The 16,643-nt window shown below is 45.7% G+C and overlaps 1 protein-coding gene across 4 annotated transcripts in view; it reads left to right on the forward strand.

Moving 5' to 3' along the window:
- Positions 1-4,963: 4,963 nt before the first annotated feature.
- The window catches only part of CHST10 (carbohydrate sulfotransferase 10), a 29,287-nt gene continuing 17,607 nt past the window's right edge, over positions 4,964-16,643 (forward strand). For 2 of the 4 annotated variants that reach the window (XM_074964974.1, XM_074964993.1), the window contains exon 1: positions 5,085-5,208. The gene's annotated coding sequence lies outside the window, so the exon portion shown is untranslated. Of the gene's footprint in view, positions 5,019-5,084; positions 5,209-16,643 lie in introns of those variants that run through there. The other 2 variants (XM_074964984.1, XM_074965003.1) reach the window with 2 other exon arrangements.

The following is a 16,643-nucleotide window of genomic DNA, read 5'->3' on the forward strand; positions in this document are numbered from 1 at the left end:
CAGCAGGAGAGTGAGTTTGTGTGTGTGGTTTTTGGAGGGGGGTGAGGGGGTGAGAGAACCTGGATTTGTGCAGGAAATGGCCCACCTTGATTATCATACACATTGTGAAGAGAGTGGTCACTTTGGATGGGCTATTACCAGCAGGAGAGTGAGTTTGTGTGTGGGGGGCGGAGGGTGAGAAAACCTGGATTTGTGCTGGAAATGGCCCAACTTGATGATCACTTTAGATAAGCTATTACCAGCAGGAGAGTGGGGTGGGAGGATGTATTATTTCATGGTCTCTGTGTATATAATGTCTTCTGCAGTTTCCACAGTATGCATCCGATGAAGTGAGCTGTAGCTCACGAAAGCTCATGCTCAAATAAATTGGTTAGTCTCTAAGGTGCCACAAGTACTCCTTTTCATCTTAAATCTGGTACTTTTCCATTTAGAAGGAGGGGTGGGGACCCAGACAGACAAAAGATTCCCGCCTTGTGCCAAAGCCATAAAAGGGGGTGGATCAGAACAAAGGGGGCTGCCAATCATGAGAACACCCCTACTTTCCACCTAAGATGTCTGTTGGAATTATCAAAGACTGTACCAGGGGAAAGAATTGGCCCTAGACTACGAAAGAGTCTAGTCTGTGAAAAAAGCTTATTGGAACATCTCTGAGGGTGAGATTTTACCTGTAAACAGTTTCTTAATGTATTAGGCTTAGACTTGCATGTTTTTGCTTTATGACTTTATGACTTATTTTGCTCTGTCTATTATTACTTGGAACCACTTAAATCCTTTTTATACTTAATAAAATCACTTTTGTTTATTAGTAGACCCAGAGTAAGTGATTAATACCTGGGGGAGCAAACAGCTGTGCATATATCTCTATCAGTGTTATAGAGGGCAGACAATTTATAAGTTTACCCTGTATAAGCTTTATACCAAGTAAAACGGATTTATCTGGGGGTTTGGATCCCATTGGGAACTGGGTGTCTGGGTGCTGGAAATAGGTGACCTGCTGAGCAGTATTTGGTTAAAGTCTGCAGCTTTGGGGGCGTGGACCAGACCTGGGTCTGTGTTGCAGCAGGCTAGCATGTCTGGCTCAACAAGGCAGGGTTCTGGAGTCCCAAGCTGGCAGGGAAAACGGGCAGAACACCACACCCAGAAGGTGTGTGGGTTACATACTTCTCCTAGCTGACAAAGTGCATCCTGAGCTTCAGAGTCTTCCCAGTTGAAATCCCGGATGAGCCCCCACTTGTAACACCAACAGACCCTTAGTGCATGAGCCTCTACCACATGAGCTAAAAGCCAACTGCCTCTTAGCTAAGGCTGTAGAGCAGACTCATTTAACTCTTTCTCTTTAAGTGGTCTTGGTGCCACTAGAAGGGACAGAACACCACACCCAGAAGGTGTGTGGGTTATACATGCACTAAGAAGAGGGTAGCCGAGGTTTGTGTTGTTTAATTGCAATTAACAGCAATTGTTTAATCTAAATTTGAATCTGCCTACAACCATTTCTTCAACTTCCTCAGACCCTTTCATGACCACGTAGAGAATATATAGCCTCTCACCTGCTCAGTTTGAATATGTTGGTTCTGTATTGGATTCAGTTATTATACCTATGCCTATAGCAGTATATTCAGAAGCTCAAAGTACTTGGGTCCAGCCTGGTAACCGAGGAAACAGGTTCCACAGCCACAGGCTCTTTATCAGTAAAGTTGCCTGTGGCCCATGACTGTTAACTTTAGTGCCCATGTAGTTGCAGTTGCCATTCTCATTGCCTGAAGAGAGAAGTAAGTTCCAAGGTAGTTGAGTCCTGGTTCATTCAAGCCTTTGTAGATAATAAAAAATAGTAATACCTAGATATAGTGCTTTCCATCAGTAGATCTCAAAGCAGTTTGCAAAGGAGTATCATCATCTCCATTTTCTAGAAGTGGAAATGGAGGCACAAAGAGATAAAGTGACTTGCCTAAAGTCATCACCCCACTTCACTACTCTAGCCACTAGGTCACACTGATGAGGGCCAGCTCCTTTAAATGAATTTTTCACTGTATAGTTAACTATAATCAAGGTAGCATGTGAGGCAGTGGTGTGATGTACTTTCATTGGCCTGATCTGCTTAGTAAGCTGGGTACAGCATCTGCACCAGCTACAGTTTCCATGTGGCCTTTTTGGTCAGCCTCCAATATAGCGCATTACAGTACAATAGTCAAGCCTGAAAAGACATGGATTATAGTGACTAAATCCTCATCTAACAGACAGGGGTGTTGCCTTCTGGCTAGCTAGTGAGGGAAGAAGCCATTTAATTTAGTACACTAAGTACTACTTCCTGGGGCTTCGAATAAGAGATGATACACATTACAAGTTAGTGACTGTGACTGTGAGTGAATCCGAGTTCAGAGTGCTGTCCAGAGCGGTCACAATGATACACTGTGGAATAGCTCCTGGAGGCCAATACCTTCGAATTGCGTCCACACTAACCCTAATTCGAAACGGCGATGTCGATTTCAGTGCTAATCCCCTTGTTGGGGAGGAGTACAGAAATCGGTTTTAAGAGCCCTTTATATTGAAAAAAATGGCTTTGTTGTGTGGACGGGTGCAGGGTTAATTTGATTTAATGCTGCTAAATCCAACATAAACTCATAGTGTAGACCAGGCCTTGGACGCAAACTCCCTAAACTGGTTTAATCCATATGATGAGAGGCTGGAAAGGTTGTAGCAGGAATAACAGAAGTCGGTAATAGGTTTAAGTTAAAATAGGCTTGCCCTGCTCTAATTTATACTTTCTTTTGCTCCATCACAGTAGAAATTACACCAAACTGAACTCACCTACTAACACGTAATTTACAGCTGACTTTTTCAAAGCTTTCTATAGGATTTAGAGACTTAACTCTAATTGATTTTATTGGGAATTGGACATCCAAATCCTATAGATAGTTTTGAAAACCTCTTTTTACAGCTCTATTCTCTCTGAATCTGAACCTTTGTCTGGAACAATCACTCTAGCCCTGATCCTGTAAGGTGATCCCTGTCGGCAGAGACCTGCACTCTCACTCCCATTGATGTCAGTGGAATAGGATTCTGCCCATGTGGATCAGTTTAAAGGGTCATGTGCATTTTGTAAAGGGATTAGATTTTGCAGCCCAACACAATTACATTTATATAATTAAATGCTGTGGTTCTATTCTCTATTATGTAACAATGTGTGCATTCTTAATACCCATGTTCCTTGAATGGATACTTGCAATACTTATTATGCCCCAGTATTGGGCACTATACAACCATGGTCCCTTCCTCCACTATCCCTGTATCCAGAGCTTCGGGATGTGGGGTCCAGGGCAGCCTGGGGGGTTAGTGGGGGGCCTGGCGCCGGCAGCAGTGAGCAACCCGCCCCGCCGGCTCCAGGTGTCGCTTGGGGGAGGGGGCGGAAGCCGGAAAGAGGCGCGTCGGGGGCTTGGGGGAAGAGGTGGAATGCGGCGGGGCCTGGGCCAGAGGTAAGGGGGGTTGTCCCGGGCCCCGCAGCCCCCTAGGGACGGGCCTTCCTGTATCCCATTAAAATGTGAGTCCTGCAGTGAACTTTGTGGAGGAGGACTCCTGTCCCTGAGCAGAGTCCCAATGACTTCACTAGGGTTCTCTGGAGGCACAGTGTCTGGCCTCATTGCAGACACTCATTGCATAACTGAGACTTTAAACTGTTTTTGTCTTTCTAGATTGTAATTTTTTTCTTTATATTTCTTATAAGATTGTGGCTAAGATTTTCAATGTATCCTAGTGGATTTAGCCACAGAAGTACCCCTGAAATTAATGGGAATTGTCTGGCTAAATCCTTTCAGATGTCTTTGAAAATCTCCATTTATGTCTTCAAACATTAATAATTATCATCTCTATTTTCGTACCACACATGACCATGCACTCTAATAATTTGTATTGCAGAGGTTTTCCAAAAATTTTAAATTCTGTTTGGCCACTTCATAAGAAAGAACTTGTCTCACATACACACCTCCTTTTCCAGCATCGCAGTCCCGCTATGCTTAGCTCTCTGAGTCATTCTCCAGGAACCCCTAGCAAGGGCATTGTGGACAGTGTGGAGTGCAGTTTGGGAACCATGTCTTACTAGATTTATTGCCAATCCCAAGTGTAAAAAATGTTAGTCTTTAAGGTGCCACAAGTACTCCTGTTCTTTTTTGTGGATACAGACTAACACAGCTGCTACTCTGAAACCTGTCATTTAAAATCATGACATTTTAAAAGGTAATACATTTGGGGCTGTTTTACATGACTTTTGGGTGTTTCAGCTTCTGGGGCACAAGATCACAGTTTCAAGCTTTTCCCTGCAACTGGGAGGGCTAGAAACTTTAAGAAAGAAAGCTGAGACTCTCATGTAAGCAGGAAGATGACTCCAGCAGCTGGGCTCTAACAAACATTGTCAGACTCACAATAAACTGGTGAGAATTAGCAGCCCTGCACTCAGGCCTGGATTCTTCAATGTGATCCATGGGCAGATTCCTGAACTGGTCCATAATCCTATGGAAGTGGGTGTCCAGGGGCGCAGGACTGGGGCTTGGTTATGATGTTATTATTAGATAAATGCTAAGCAGGTTGGAGAGCCTGAACGTGGGGATTTAAACGAAAAGGGCTGCAATTAGAAGGTCTCACTGAAACAAGATCCCCGGCCACATCCTCAGCTCCCCTCAAAGCCCAGCGGGCCGCGAAGCCCGGCCTTAGGATGCCCCCCCCGCCCCCGAGTGCCCGAGGAGCGCGCTCCCCAGGGAGGGAGGCAGGCGGCGGCTCTGGGGTGGGGGCTGTGCTGGTGTCGCCCGCCCCCTTGGGGACAGAGTCGGGCCCTGGAAGGGAGCTGGCCGGAGAGGCTGCCAGGGGAGGCGCTGCTGCGCCCTGGAGGTGGGGTCTCGCCTGAGCCCCGCTGCCTCCTCCCGCACCCCGGCAGGGAGAGGGGCTGCTCCAGCGCGGCGGGGGCCGCCTGCGGGGCCGGGCCGGCCTCCCCACCCCGAGGCGGCGGGAAGCGAGCTCCGCGGGGCCCGGCGGTATGTGGAGGAGGCAGCCGGGCCGGACAGGGCAGCCGCTGAGCCGGGGCGGGGAGGAGCCGGGGCGGGGCGCGATGCAGCCGCTAGAGCCGCTTCCCCGGGCCGCCTGCGCCGCCGAGTGAGGGAGGCCGCGGAGCTGCCACCCCGCCCAGGGAGACCGAGGCTGCGGTGAGCGGCGCTGCAGGGCCCGGTAGGTGGAGGCGGGGCTGGCGCGGGCGCGGCGGGGCTCCGTGCGCAGCGCCCACCCCGCGGAGGCGGTGCCGCCGCTGCCGAGACCGCCCGGGGCGGGGGGAGGCCCGGCTGCGGGGCCGGCGAGCCGGGCGGGATGCTGCGCCGCCGGAGACTCGTCCCTGCAGCCCGGATGCCGCAGGCAGGGCAGACGGTCCATCTCCCGCGAGGGCCGGAGCTGTGGCTGCGCTTCCCGCTTGGCCCCTCCAGCCTCCTGGGGCGTTGGAGGATGAGGGATTGCGAAAAAGCCCCCCGCCCCTGGATTAATGCAACCTCCTAGGTACTAAAGACCAATAACCCACTGGCACTTCTCAGCCCAGCGGCCAGAGCCATGCATGGGGCTTTCGAAACCCAGAAAAGTGCAGGGAGCAAGGGTAGGTCTACACTAAAGACACTACAGCCTGCGGGCTGCTGTAGTGCTATGTCCACACGAGCACTTTTGCTGGTAAAACTTTTGTCTGTCAGGGTTGTGAACCCCCCTTTCCCGACAGACATAAGTTTCACTGACAAGTGCCAGTATGGACAGCACTATGTCGGTGGGAGAGCGTCTCCCTGACAGCGCAGACATAGGCTAACTCAGGCCAGGTCTGCACTACAGAGCTATGTCGGTATAACTGTCTGGCTCAGGGGTGTGAAAAATCCACACCCCTCAGTGACGTAGTTATACCAACCCACCCCCTGTGTAGACAGCGTTATGTTGGCGGGAGAGCTTCTCCCATTGACATAGCTTTCGCCTCATAGGAAGATGGATTAACTATGCCGATGGGAAAGCTCTCTCCTCTAGGTGTAGGAGCATTTTCATTTAAGTGCTCCAGCGGCCTGTGACGATGTAGTGTTTTTAGGCTATGTCTACTCTGTACTGCGATAAGTCGATCTAAGTTACGCTACTCCAGCTATGTAAATAACATAGCTGGAGTCGACGTAGACTTAGTGCAGTGTCTGCACCGTGCTGGGCTGACGACTTACCTTACTCTTCTTGTTCGGGGTGGAGTACCCGGGTCCACTGGAGAGCAATCTGTGGTCAATTTGGTGGGTCTTCACTAGACCCGTTAAATCGACCCCCGGTGCATCGATCACCGGAGCGTCAATCGGGCTGTAGTGTAGATGTAGCCTTAGTGTAGGCCTACCCTTAGACACATGCAATGCAAAGAACAGTCGGGGAGAGTGAGGAGTCCCTAAAAAGGGGTAGAACCCAGGAGATCACTTATACTCACGTATTTGAGAAATAAGGTAATATCTTCTATTGGACCAACTTCTGTTGGTGAGAGAGACAAGCTTTTGAACCACAGAGAGCTCTTCTTCAAGTTCCTTATTTGAAATTCATGTATCCTTTTTTGCTGAGGTTTGGTTCCCTTATAAGATTTTGGTGAGCGAGAGAGTGAGCCCATCTCCAAAGAAGGGATCCAAAGCAAAAATATCTTGAATATCTGTAACTTCTTATGAGTGAGTAATCAAGATTAAAATGCATGGTGGGAGAGTTTTTCCATGCCTACTAGTTCTATTAAGAATGCTGGGAGGTTAAAAGTAATGTCAGTACATTCAGTTCTCTTGTTGACAGTCAAGAGTCACTGTCAGAAATGAGAGGTATACTCCATAGAGACTTGTCTAGCAAGCAAAATGAAGGAAATCTGCTGAGCTTTGTGAGGTTTTCTTCCCTTTATAAGAATAGGTGAGAGAGCTCTAAAAGGGTGGGTAGACATACATCTGGGAATTAATGTGTGATGCTGGTAAACCAAGTGCCAGGCCATAGAGATTAACTAAGAACTGACAAATTCATAGCTGGAACCAAACCAGCTCACTGTATGTTAGTTTTGTTCAAAATAGATATTAGTCTTATAAGAGTGTGTTTAGCATTTAGTCTCTATGAAATGCTTTTAAGTTGCTGCATGCACTTGTAATGCTGTATTCCACGCTATAAGGAAATATGTAAGTTTTGCTTTATAACTTGGAAAATGTTTGCCTATCAAGATTAAACAAGCCATTAATGAACATTGTGACGCAAAGGATTGGTGATGGTCCCTATCACACCTTGGAAATGCTACGTTCATCTCACAGACCTGAAGACTAAATGTAAAAGATAAAACGGGGAGTCACGAGAGAATTTTTCATCTCTTTGCTGCTTGAACTCTCACAGGGCCAGAGACTCTAAACTGAGGCAGGAGTTCCAGGAGGTTTATCCCTCGGTTTGCCCTGAAAGAGACATCTTGAATTGACAGATCATTACCACTCTGTCTCCCTTAGGATTTAGATTGCAACTCATTTGTGTGTGTATATGTTGGCTTGCTTTAACCTATAAATAACTCTTATTTCTTTTTCCTAGTTAATAAACATTTAGTTAGTTTATTACAGAATTGGCTACATGCGTTGTCTTTGTGTGAGATCTAGGATACCAATTGATCTGGGGTAAGTGACTGATCTTTTGGGACTGGAAGCAACCTGAATATTTTTTGATTTTTGGTGTAAGTGACCATTTCCCAACTTGCCTGGGTGGTAAGATAGACTGCAGAGCCTAGTGGGACTATGTTATACTCCATGGTAAGGCTGTTATAGTGATCCAGGAGTTCACATTTGTTACTGGGTTGGTGAAGTCTAAGTATAGAACACACCACCAGTTTGAGATGTCTGCCCAGTTTTTTACAGTCTGTCCTGAAGTTGATGCTTGCGGTCGTGAGTCACTCCAGACAGCGTGACAATTGGTGTAGTCTTGGCAAGATTCACATTCCACCGGTCAATTGGGTTTATAGCTCATAACCCCACTGCTATTAAAAGTTTAAATTTTATATTGAGTATTTAAGTATTTAAAGATTAGTCACAATGAGTGAGTCACAGTCAAATGAGGATCTTGAAACAAACAACATTGAAAAATTATGCAAAAAATAGGGGAATATCCCCAAAAGAAAGCCTCAGATCAAGAACTGAGAGCTGCACTCATAGACTTTGACTAAGAAGCAGGGTCTGAGCACCCTCCTATTCCAGATGCCACAGAGACTGTTGCAGTGGAACTGGTTCAACTGAAGCACCAGGCAGCCCAGGAAGAATGTGAGCACCAGGTACTGATGGTGGAACTCCAGATCAAGGAGAAGGAAGAAACTGGGGAGGTAGAGGAGAGAGCCTATGAAAGATGCAAAACCAATGCTGAAATTGGGGAGGAAGCTCTCCGCAGATGCATGGAACAGCTACAAGCTAAGGAGAGAGCACACCAGAAACAGATGGAAGCCCACACCTTGCAGCTCAAAGTACTGGAGCAGCAAAAGCAGCAGCCTCAGCCAGTGAGTACCCCACCCAAAGCATTACTCAAGGAGAGAAAGCCCACTCAAGAGACTGACTACTAAGGAATTCCTGTCCGCCTTTGACAGACTGGGATCCACAAGATTCCAGAGGATAAGTGGATGCCAGTCCTTTTGACCAGATTACCTGGGAAGGCAAGACAAGTTTTTAATGATATGGAGCAAGATGGTGCTAAAGGTGTATAAGAAATTTAAAGAGAATATTTTGAAAAGGTTTAAGATTACCCCTGAGTCCTATTGATTGAAGTGTAGAAATCTTAAAATGTCTGACAATATCACGCATGTTGAATATGAGCCTAAAGGTAACTATGAGAAACAGTTTGTTCTGATGGTGCAAGAACTATTGTGAATGGTGACTGATGAAACAAAAGCAGCCATCTGTGGGGGGGAAAAACCTTCCACTATTTTGGAGACAGCAGAAATGGCTGATGAATATATTGAGTCAAGGGTTCATCGGGGGTGCAAACCTCAGGGGAAGGATAATCTCTCTGTTCCCCAGTTTAAGAGAAAAAAGGGGTCTAGGAATAAACCTAATCTCAACTTTGATTAAAAAAAACACCTCAAGGGATCCCAGGTTCTAAAAGCCCTTGCCCTAAGGGAGGGCAGGTAGTCTGCCATCACTGCGGATCTCCTGGCCATATAAAGCCAAATTGTCCCAAACTTAAGGTCATCCCACGACCTGCATCCCCAATGCTACTACAGTGGCCCCAGAGTGAACAGCAGAGGAAGTGCATAGCACAGTGAATAATGTTAGGGCTCTGTCTTGGGAATCATAGAATCATAGAATATCAGGGTTGGAAGGGACCTCAGGAGGTCATCTAGTCCAACCCCCTGCTCAAAGCAGGACCAATCCCCAATCAAATCATCCTAGCCAGGGCTTTGTCAAGCCTGACCTTAAAAACTTCCAAGGAAGGAGATTCTACCACCTCCCTAGGTAACGCATTCCAGTGTTTCACCACCCTCCTAGTGAAAAAGTTTTTCCTAATATCCAACCTAAATCTCCCCCACTGCAACTTGAGACCATTACTCCTTGTTCTGTCATCTGCTACCACTGAGAACAGTCTAGAGCCATCCTCTTTGGAACCCCCTTTCAGGTAGTTGAAAGCAGCTATCAAATCCCCCCTCATTCTTCTCTTCTGAAGACTAAACAATCCCAGTTCCCTCAGCCTCTCCTCATAAGTCATGTGTTCCAGTCCCCTAATCATTTTTGTTGCCCTCCGCTGGACTCTTTCCAATTTTTCCACATCCTCCTTGTAGCGTGGGGCCCAAAACTGGACACAGTACTCCAGATGAGGCCTCACCAATGTCGAATAGAGGGGAACGATCACGTCCCTCGATCTGCTGGCAATGCCCCTTCTTATACCATTGGCCTTCTTGGCACCAAGGGCACACTGTGGACTCAGATCCAGCTTCTCGTCCACTGTAACCCCTAGGTCCTTTTCTGCAGAACTGCTGCCGAGCCATTCGGTCCCTAGTCTGTAGCGGTGCATTGGATTCTTCCGTCCTAAGTGCAGGACCCTGCACTTATCCTTATTGAACCGCATCAGGTTTCTTTTGGCCCAATCCTCCAATTTGTCTAGGTCCCTCTGTATCCTATCCCTACCCTCCAGCGTATCTACCACTCATCCCAGTTTAGGGAAGGTAGTGAAGAGCTTACTAAGAATGATAGAGTGAATGGCATAGATTGTAGGCTGGAGAGATACGGTGTCCCAAGGCACTTTGGGGAAGGAGAGTTTGGTAAAAGAAGCCAAACTCCCTGGTAAGAGTTTAAATACATTAGCTTTGGCTGAGTTCTCTGTGACTGTGGCTCTGGTTAAGATCTCCCTTGAGTGAGAGGATTTTAACAGTCAGAAATTTGCTGCCTGCTGATATTTTAATATGTAAGAACATTTTAGCCATGTCTAAGCAGGTTCATGTTCTAACATGCAGCCAGAGAGAGTGTGGCTCTGACTCACCTGCTTTGTCTGTGGACAGCAGGGAATACTGTGAGGGAGAGGGGAGAATATCCTCAATTCTTTGTCTATTGAGAGTAGCGGCTTGGCTTCAGAGGAAGAATGTGAGAATTCTTCTGCTGTGTCAGAGTCTGCTATAAATTTAAGCGAGGCTCAAAAGGAATTGGTGAAGGCTCAACAAGATGACCGTTCTCTGGGCCATGGGAGAGTTGCAGCTCAGAATAATACCCTGGTTGAGGAAGGAGAAAGTAGATTTTTTTTTTGTCAGAGGTTTGTTGTATAGGCAGGCTCCCACAGGGAGAAAGATGGTCCTGCTGAGGTTTGCAAGCAGGTAGAGTTTGTGCTTGAGAAGTACAGGAGAGAATTGCTCCAATTAGCTCATGATTGTCCATTTGCAGGATGCTTAAGAGTGGAGAGAATCTATGGCAGGCTTAAAAAGAATTTCTATTGGCCTCAGCTGTTTGAGACGGTAATAGATACTGTGCGAGTTGTGCCTTATGTCAGAAGCATAAGAGGTCAAAGGGACCCTGCAAACCACTTTTGCAACCTCCGCCCATTATTAAATAGGTATTTGCCCGAGTGTCAGTGGATATTGTGGGCCCCCTCAATAAACATTCCAGGAATGGAAAAAATATAGGCCTAATTTACACTACATGGTTAGGTCGACACAAGGCAGCTTATATTGACCTAACTGTGGACACATCTTCAGTTAAATTTGGCTCCTGCTAGCGTGAGTACCCCGCTACACTGATTTAATAACACCACCTCCCCGAGCAGTGTAGAGTCACAGTTGATGTAGTTAGATCAATGCAGTCAGAGTGTAGACACTGTGCTACTTGAGTAGGGTGACCAGATGTCCTGATTTTATAGGGACAGTCCTGATATTTGGGGCTTTATCTTATATAAGCACCTATTACCCTCCGCCCCATCCCAGTTTTTCACACTTGCTGTCTGGTCACCCTATGCTTACGTAAACTGTTACTGGACTCCAGCACTTGTCCCACAATGCCCCACACTGATGGCTCTGGTCACTGTTGTGAATTTCTCTGGTCAGGTGGATAGAAAGCTGCCCCTCCCCTTTAAAGTTCCACAAATTTTTGAAATTCCTTTTCCTTGTTGCCTGGCTTGGCGAGCACACTTAGCAACTCTCCATTGTTAAGTGTAACTGCTCAACTGATCATGTCGGCTACATGAAGCAGACACACTTTTGCATGCTGTGATATACAAGATTCCACCACCTCCCTAGGTAACCCATTCCAGTGCTTCTCCACCCTCCTAGTGAAATAGTTTTTCCTAATAGCCAACCTAGACCTAGTGCAACTTGAGACTATTGCTCCTTGTTCTGTCATCTGCCACCACTGAGAACAGCGTACCTCCATCTTCTTTGGAACCCCCCTTCAGGTAGTTGAAGGCTGCTATCAAATCCCCCCTCATTCTTCTCTTCTGCAGACTAAATAAGACCAGTTCACTCAGCCTCTCCTCATAAGTCATGTGCCCCAGCCCCCTAATAATTTTCAGGTTTCAGAGTAGCAGCCGTGTTAGTCTGTATTCGCAAAAAGAAAAGGAGTACTTGTGGCACCTTAGAGACTAACAAATTTATTTGAACATAAGCTTTCGTGAGCTACAGCTCACTTCATCGGATGCATTCAGTGGAAAATACAGTGGGGAGATTTATATACATAGAGAACATGAAACAATGGGTGTTACCATACACACTGTAATGAGAGTGATCACTTACGGCGAGCTATTACCAGCAAGAGAGCGGGGCGGGGGGGAACCTTTTGTAGTGATAATCAAGGTGGGCCATTTCCAGCAGTTGACAAGAATGTCTGAGGAACGGTGGGGGGTGGGGAATAAACATGGGAAAATAGTTTTACTTTGTGTAATGACCCATCCACTCCCAGTCTTTATTCAAGCCTAAGTTAATTGTATCCAGTTTGCAAATTAATTCCAATTCAGCAGGACTCTCTCTGAAGGAACAATAATCCACACCGCGTAGAGTCAAGCACAGGAGTTTATTACGCACAGCGCTGGCGGAGTGTCACTTTGCTTATCAGGCTCAGAGACGCTGCAAAACAATTAGTTACAATAGATTATATATGGTGCTCATTGGACGGAGAGAAGCGATGGGGATGGGTTTTCCCAAACCCCTGGATAGGTTCCAGCAGCAAGACAAGATAAGCACAATAAGCCAATGGTCTAAAAGATTACATAATGGTTCTGCCCAAGGACCAAATTAACATATTACTGACACACAGGTAATTACCCCCAAACTATGTCTATTAAAGTATATAGGTTAAATCCTAATTTTGGGGTCCAGGGGAATGAGGTAGCAGCTCTCCCAGTTGACCAACAGGTACATTACTGCAGATTTAAAGCAAAAAAGCAGTAACTTAGTACTTAAGAATAACAATCGTTTATAAATTTACCCTTGCATTTCTGTGGGCTAGGATTGGCATACATCTGTGAGGGGAGGGTGTCATAACTCATGTTGCTCATATTAGGCCTCTACCCGAACTCTGTCTGGGATCTGAGGGGTATTGTAACACTATCTCCTTCCTGCATTAAGGAGTAACCGTGAGGCCTTTCTCCGTGCTTCATGTGTCTATAACTCGCGATAAGGATGCCCAGTTACATTCGGAGTTATGCTGACTCTGCTCACTGACTAGAAACACACAAAGTTATGTGTTTACCTCAGCTTTCTCTTAGCCATGTATTGTTCTTTGTTAGCTAGTCCTCATCCGGGCCTATATGAAAAGTTCTTAGCAGAAACTGTAATTAAGATCTTACAAATGGATTTTGGCCCTTCACTCTCCAATTTGTCCACATCCCTTCTGTAGTGGGGGGGACCAAAACTGGACACAGTACTCCAGATTTGGCCTCACCAGTGCCGAATAGAGGGGAATAATCACTTCCCTCGATCTGCTGGCAATGCTCCTCCTAATGCAGCCCAATATGCCGTTAGCCTTCTTGGCAACCAGGGCACACCGTTGACTTATATCCAGCTTCTCGTCCACTGTAATCCCCAGGTCCTTTTCTGCAGAACTGCCGCTTAGCCAGTCGGTTCCCGGCCTATAGCGGTGCATGCATACAGCAAGCTCTCCTGGACTCCTTTCCCATCAGTTCCCTGAGGGAGTCAAAGTCTGCTTTTCTGAAGTCCAGGGTCTGTATTCTGCTGCTCTCCTTTCTTCCTTTTGTCAGGATCCTGAACTCGACCATCTCATGGTCACTGCTGTCCAGGTTGCCACCCACTTCTACTTCTCCTACCAATTCTTCCTTGTTTGTGACCAACCCCTAGTTGGTTCCTCCAGCACTTGCACCAGGAAGTTGTCCCCAACACTCTCCAAAAACTTCCTGGATTGTCTGTGTACTTCTGTATTGCTCTCCCAGCGGATGTCAGGGCGATTGAAGTCTCCCATAAGAACCAGGGCCTGTGATCTGGAAACTTCTGTTATCCAAAGAAAGCCTCATCTACCTCATCCTCCTGGTCTGGTGGTCTATAGCAGACGCTCACCTCGACATAACCTTTGTTGTTCTCACCTCTAAACTTAACCCAAAGACTCTCAACAGGCTTTTCTCTAGTTTCATACTAGAGCTCTGAGCAATCATACTGCTCTCTTACATACAGTGCAACTCCTCCACCTTTTCTCCCACTCCTGTCCTTCCTGAACAGTTTATGCCCATCCATGACAGTGCTCCAGTCATGTGAGTTACCCCACCAAGTCTCTGTTATTCCAATCACATCACAGTTCCTTGACTGTGCCAGGACTTCCAATTCTTCCTGTTTGTTTCCCAGGCTTCTTGTGTTCATGTACAGGCATCTAAGATAACGAGCCAATTGTCCTACTTTCTCAGTATGAATCGGGAGGCCTCCCCTGTTGCACCCTCTTTAATAAATGTATTAAAGAGCAAAAATGTGATAGTACTTTTAGAACTGGTGACAGAATATTATAGCTGGCTGGCTTTAGGGTTCCTTGGAAGTTAGAGCAGATAGTTGAGCACAGGGAGCGGGAGGCAACCAAAGAGATGGTGAGGAAGCTTTTCTGATCTCGCCACCCTACAGAACAAATTGGTGGTATTGAAGTGAGAGACAGGGAAGAGGCTGAAAAGTCCCTATGTGCTCCAGAAAGAGAAGACTCAGAAGAAACTTAAAACTACAGATAAGAAAAAAATAACGGGATTAAAACTAAATGCAGAAGGAAGCAGAAGAGCTTAAAAAGGAAAAATATCTCTAAATAAAAGAAGCACTTCAGAAACAAACAAAATTAAAGAGACAGAGGAAGCAGGTAAATATATGAATGAACTAGCAGAATGATGGAAAATAAAGATGAAGAGGAGAGATTGGAAATATCTTGATATTCAGGAACCCTGGTTTGCTTTTTGTAAGTTCTTAAGGGGCATTATTTTAAATGAGCGTAATCTCTAAACAGGGTTTACTTTTGAAATCAGTTACCTTTATTTAGAATCCTGAGTAGTCTTGGTTCCTGAGATAGTTAAAGAGCTGGTTAATATTGAGGGAGCTTGGTTAGCTGCCTGGGAGCAAACTCCAGGGCCCACTGTTTATATATAAGTTATGGTGAATCCTGTGTGAAAGCTATATGATCAATATACATCTGTGGTTGGAGAAAGTAGATAATGTGTCTACCAAAAGATTAGATGAAAATCGCGTAACTTCTCTGCCGCAGCTTCTCCATGTGTAAAATGAGAATGATAATAGTCATGGCTACGGGGCTGGCTGTACCTCTGTCCCCTTTCTAGTCTCTGAGTGCACCCCCTCAGGTGATAGGCCTCTTGTGTTTTCCTACCTTGGGGTGGAATCATTCTTCCACCCTTAGACCAGGATCTGGCTGTGGTTTCCTATATATACCAACTGCTACTACCCTGCAGATCTGAGTACAGTACATTGAACCTGTCTGCTCCTCTCTGATAGTCTAACACACCATCTTAAAAATCGAATACATAAATCACATTTGGGGATACAGGTTAATAATCCTTACTGAGCACCCACATATTCATCACAATAACAAAACTTGTCTTCCTAGCAGATATGTTATGAATATTAAAGGATGAATTCTGCCTCCCTTATTTGTGTTTAGTAGACCTTACTCTGAGTAATCCTGTTATTTTCTGAAGAGCTACTCAAGGAATGAGGTACCATTAAACATGAGTAAGAATTCCAAAAAATGGTGCTAAATTGGTGAAGGGCCTCCTGGCTCATATTTTGTATCTGCTTCTGATCAGTAAGAGTCTAATAAATTTTTCAAGTGCTGGTGGAAGTACTAGGATGTCTGTAAACAAGAGTAAAAGTTTTGGCTCAATTGCTAGAAGATGTTGCTGTCGTGGGTGTTGTGATAAACTGGAAAAGGTCACCTCTGAGACTTGAGACTCTAGCACGAATCTTAGGGAAAGGGCTGTAACATGATGTGCTAGAATGAAACCTATTTTTGAACTATTGCTGATTTGAGTCTGGAAAGAAATCAGTGGGAACTTGCTCTAGAATTCCAATCATAGTACTTGCCCTTTCTGGCCTCCAGTTTTCGATAATGGAGTAAAGCCTGATTCAGAAACGTTGTGCTTAGAAGATGGGAATTGACCTACAAATGGAAGACAAGGTATTTGTCGTCCTGTGAGGGTAGCGGAGATGAATCTTCTACAGTGTCTATAAAAATCCAAAGGATAGTTGACTTGAATGCGACTGAGCATGGTTTTTAAGAAGAAAACTCTTAAAGTATGATAATGAAGGAAACTATCTTTCAACAGTCAAATTAAAAATGATACATTGAAGGGGTGGGGGAGCTAATAATTTAGCTAAGCCTCACCACGTTATTATGAAGTAATATTAATATTTGACATTTGTATGTTAGATCCTCATTTTGTTAAGAGCTATCAAAGTTTCATTATCATATTTATCTTCACGGAGAAGAGTTCTCTTAGAGGTGAAGTGCAAATACCCAAGTTCAGGCCCTTGGGTATCTTGTGTTTATCCAGCACCAGTTGAGGCAGTACTGATATTGAAAGCAGGGTTAGGAATACAGCTTCTGCTTCATTCTTGCAATGAAACATCAACACCTGAGGGATCTCAGGTCTTAGCAGGTAAATGGAGATTGAACTAGAATTTTAAAAAGTTGTATAGACTTAACCTTTATGGGTGGGATTTG

This window comes from Natator depressus, chromosome 1 (genome assembly GCF_965152275.1).
Source record: "Natator depressus isolate rNatDep1 chromosome 1, rNatDep2.hap1, whole genome shotgun sequence".
Classification (NCBI taxonomy): domain Eukaryota; kingdom Metazoa; phylum Chordata; order Testudines; family Cheloniidae; genus Natator; species Natator depressus.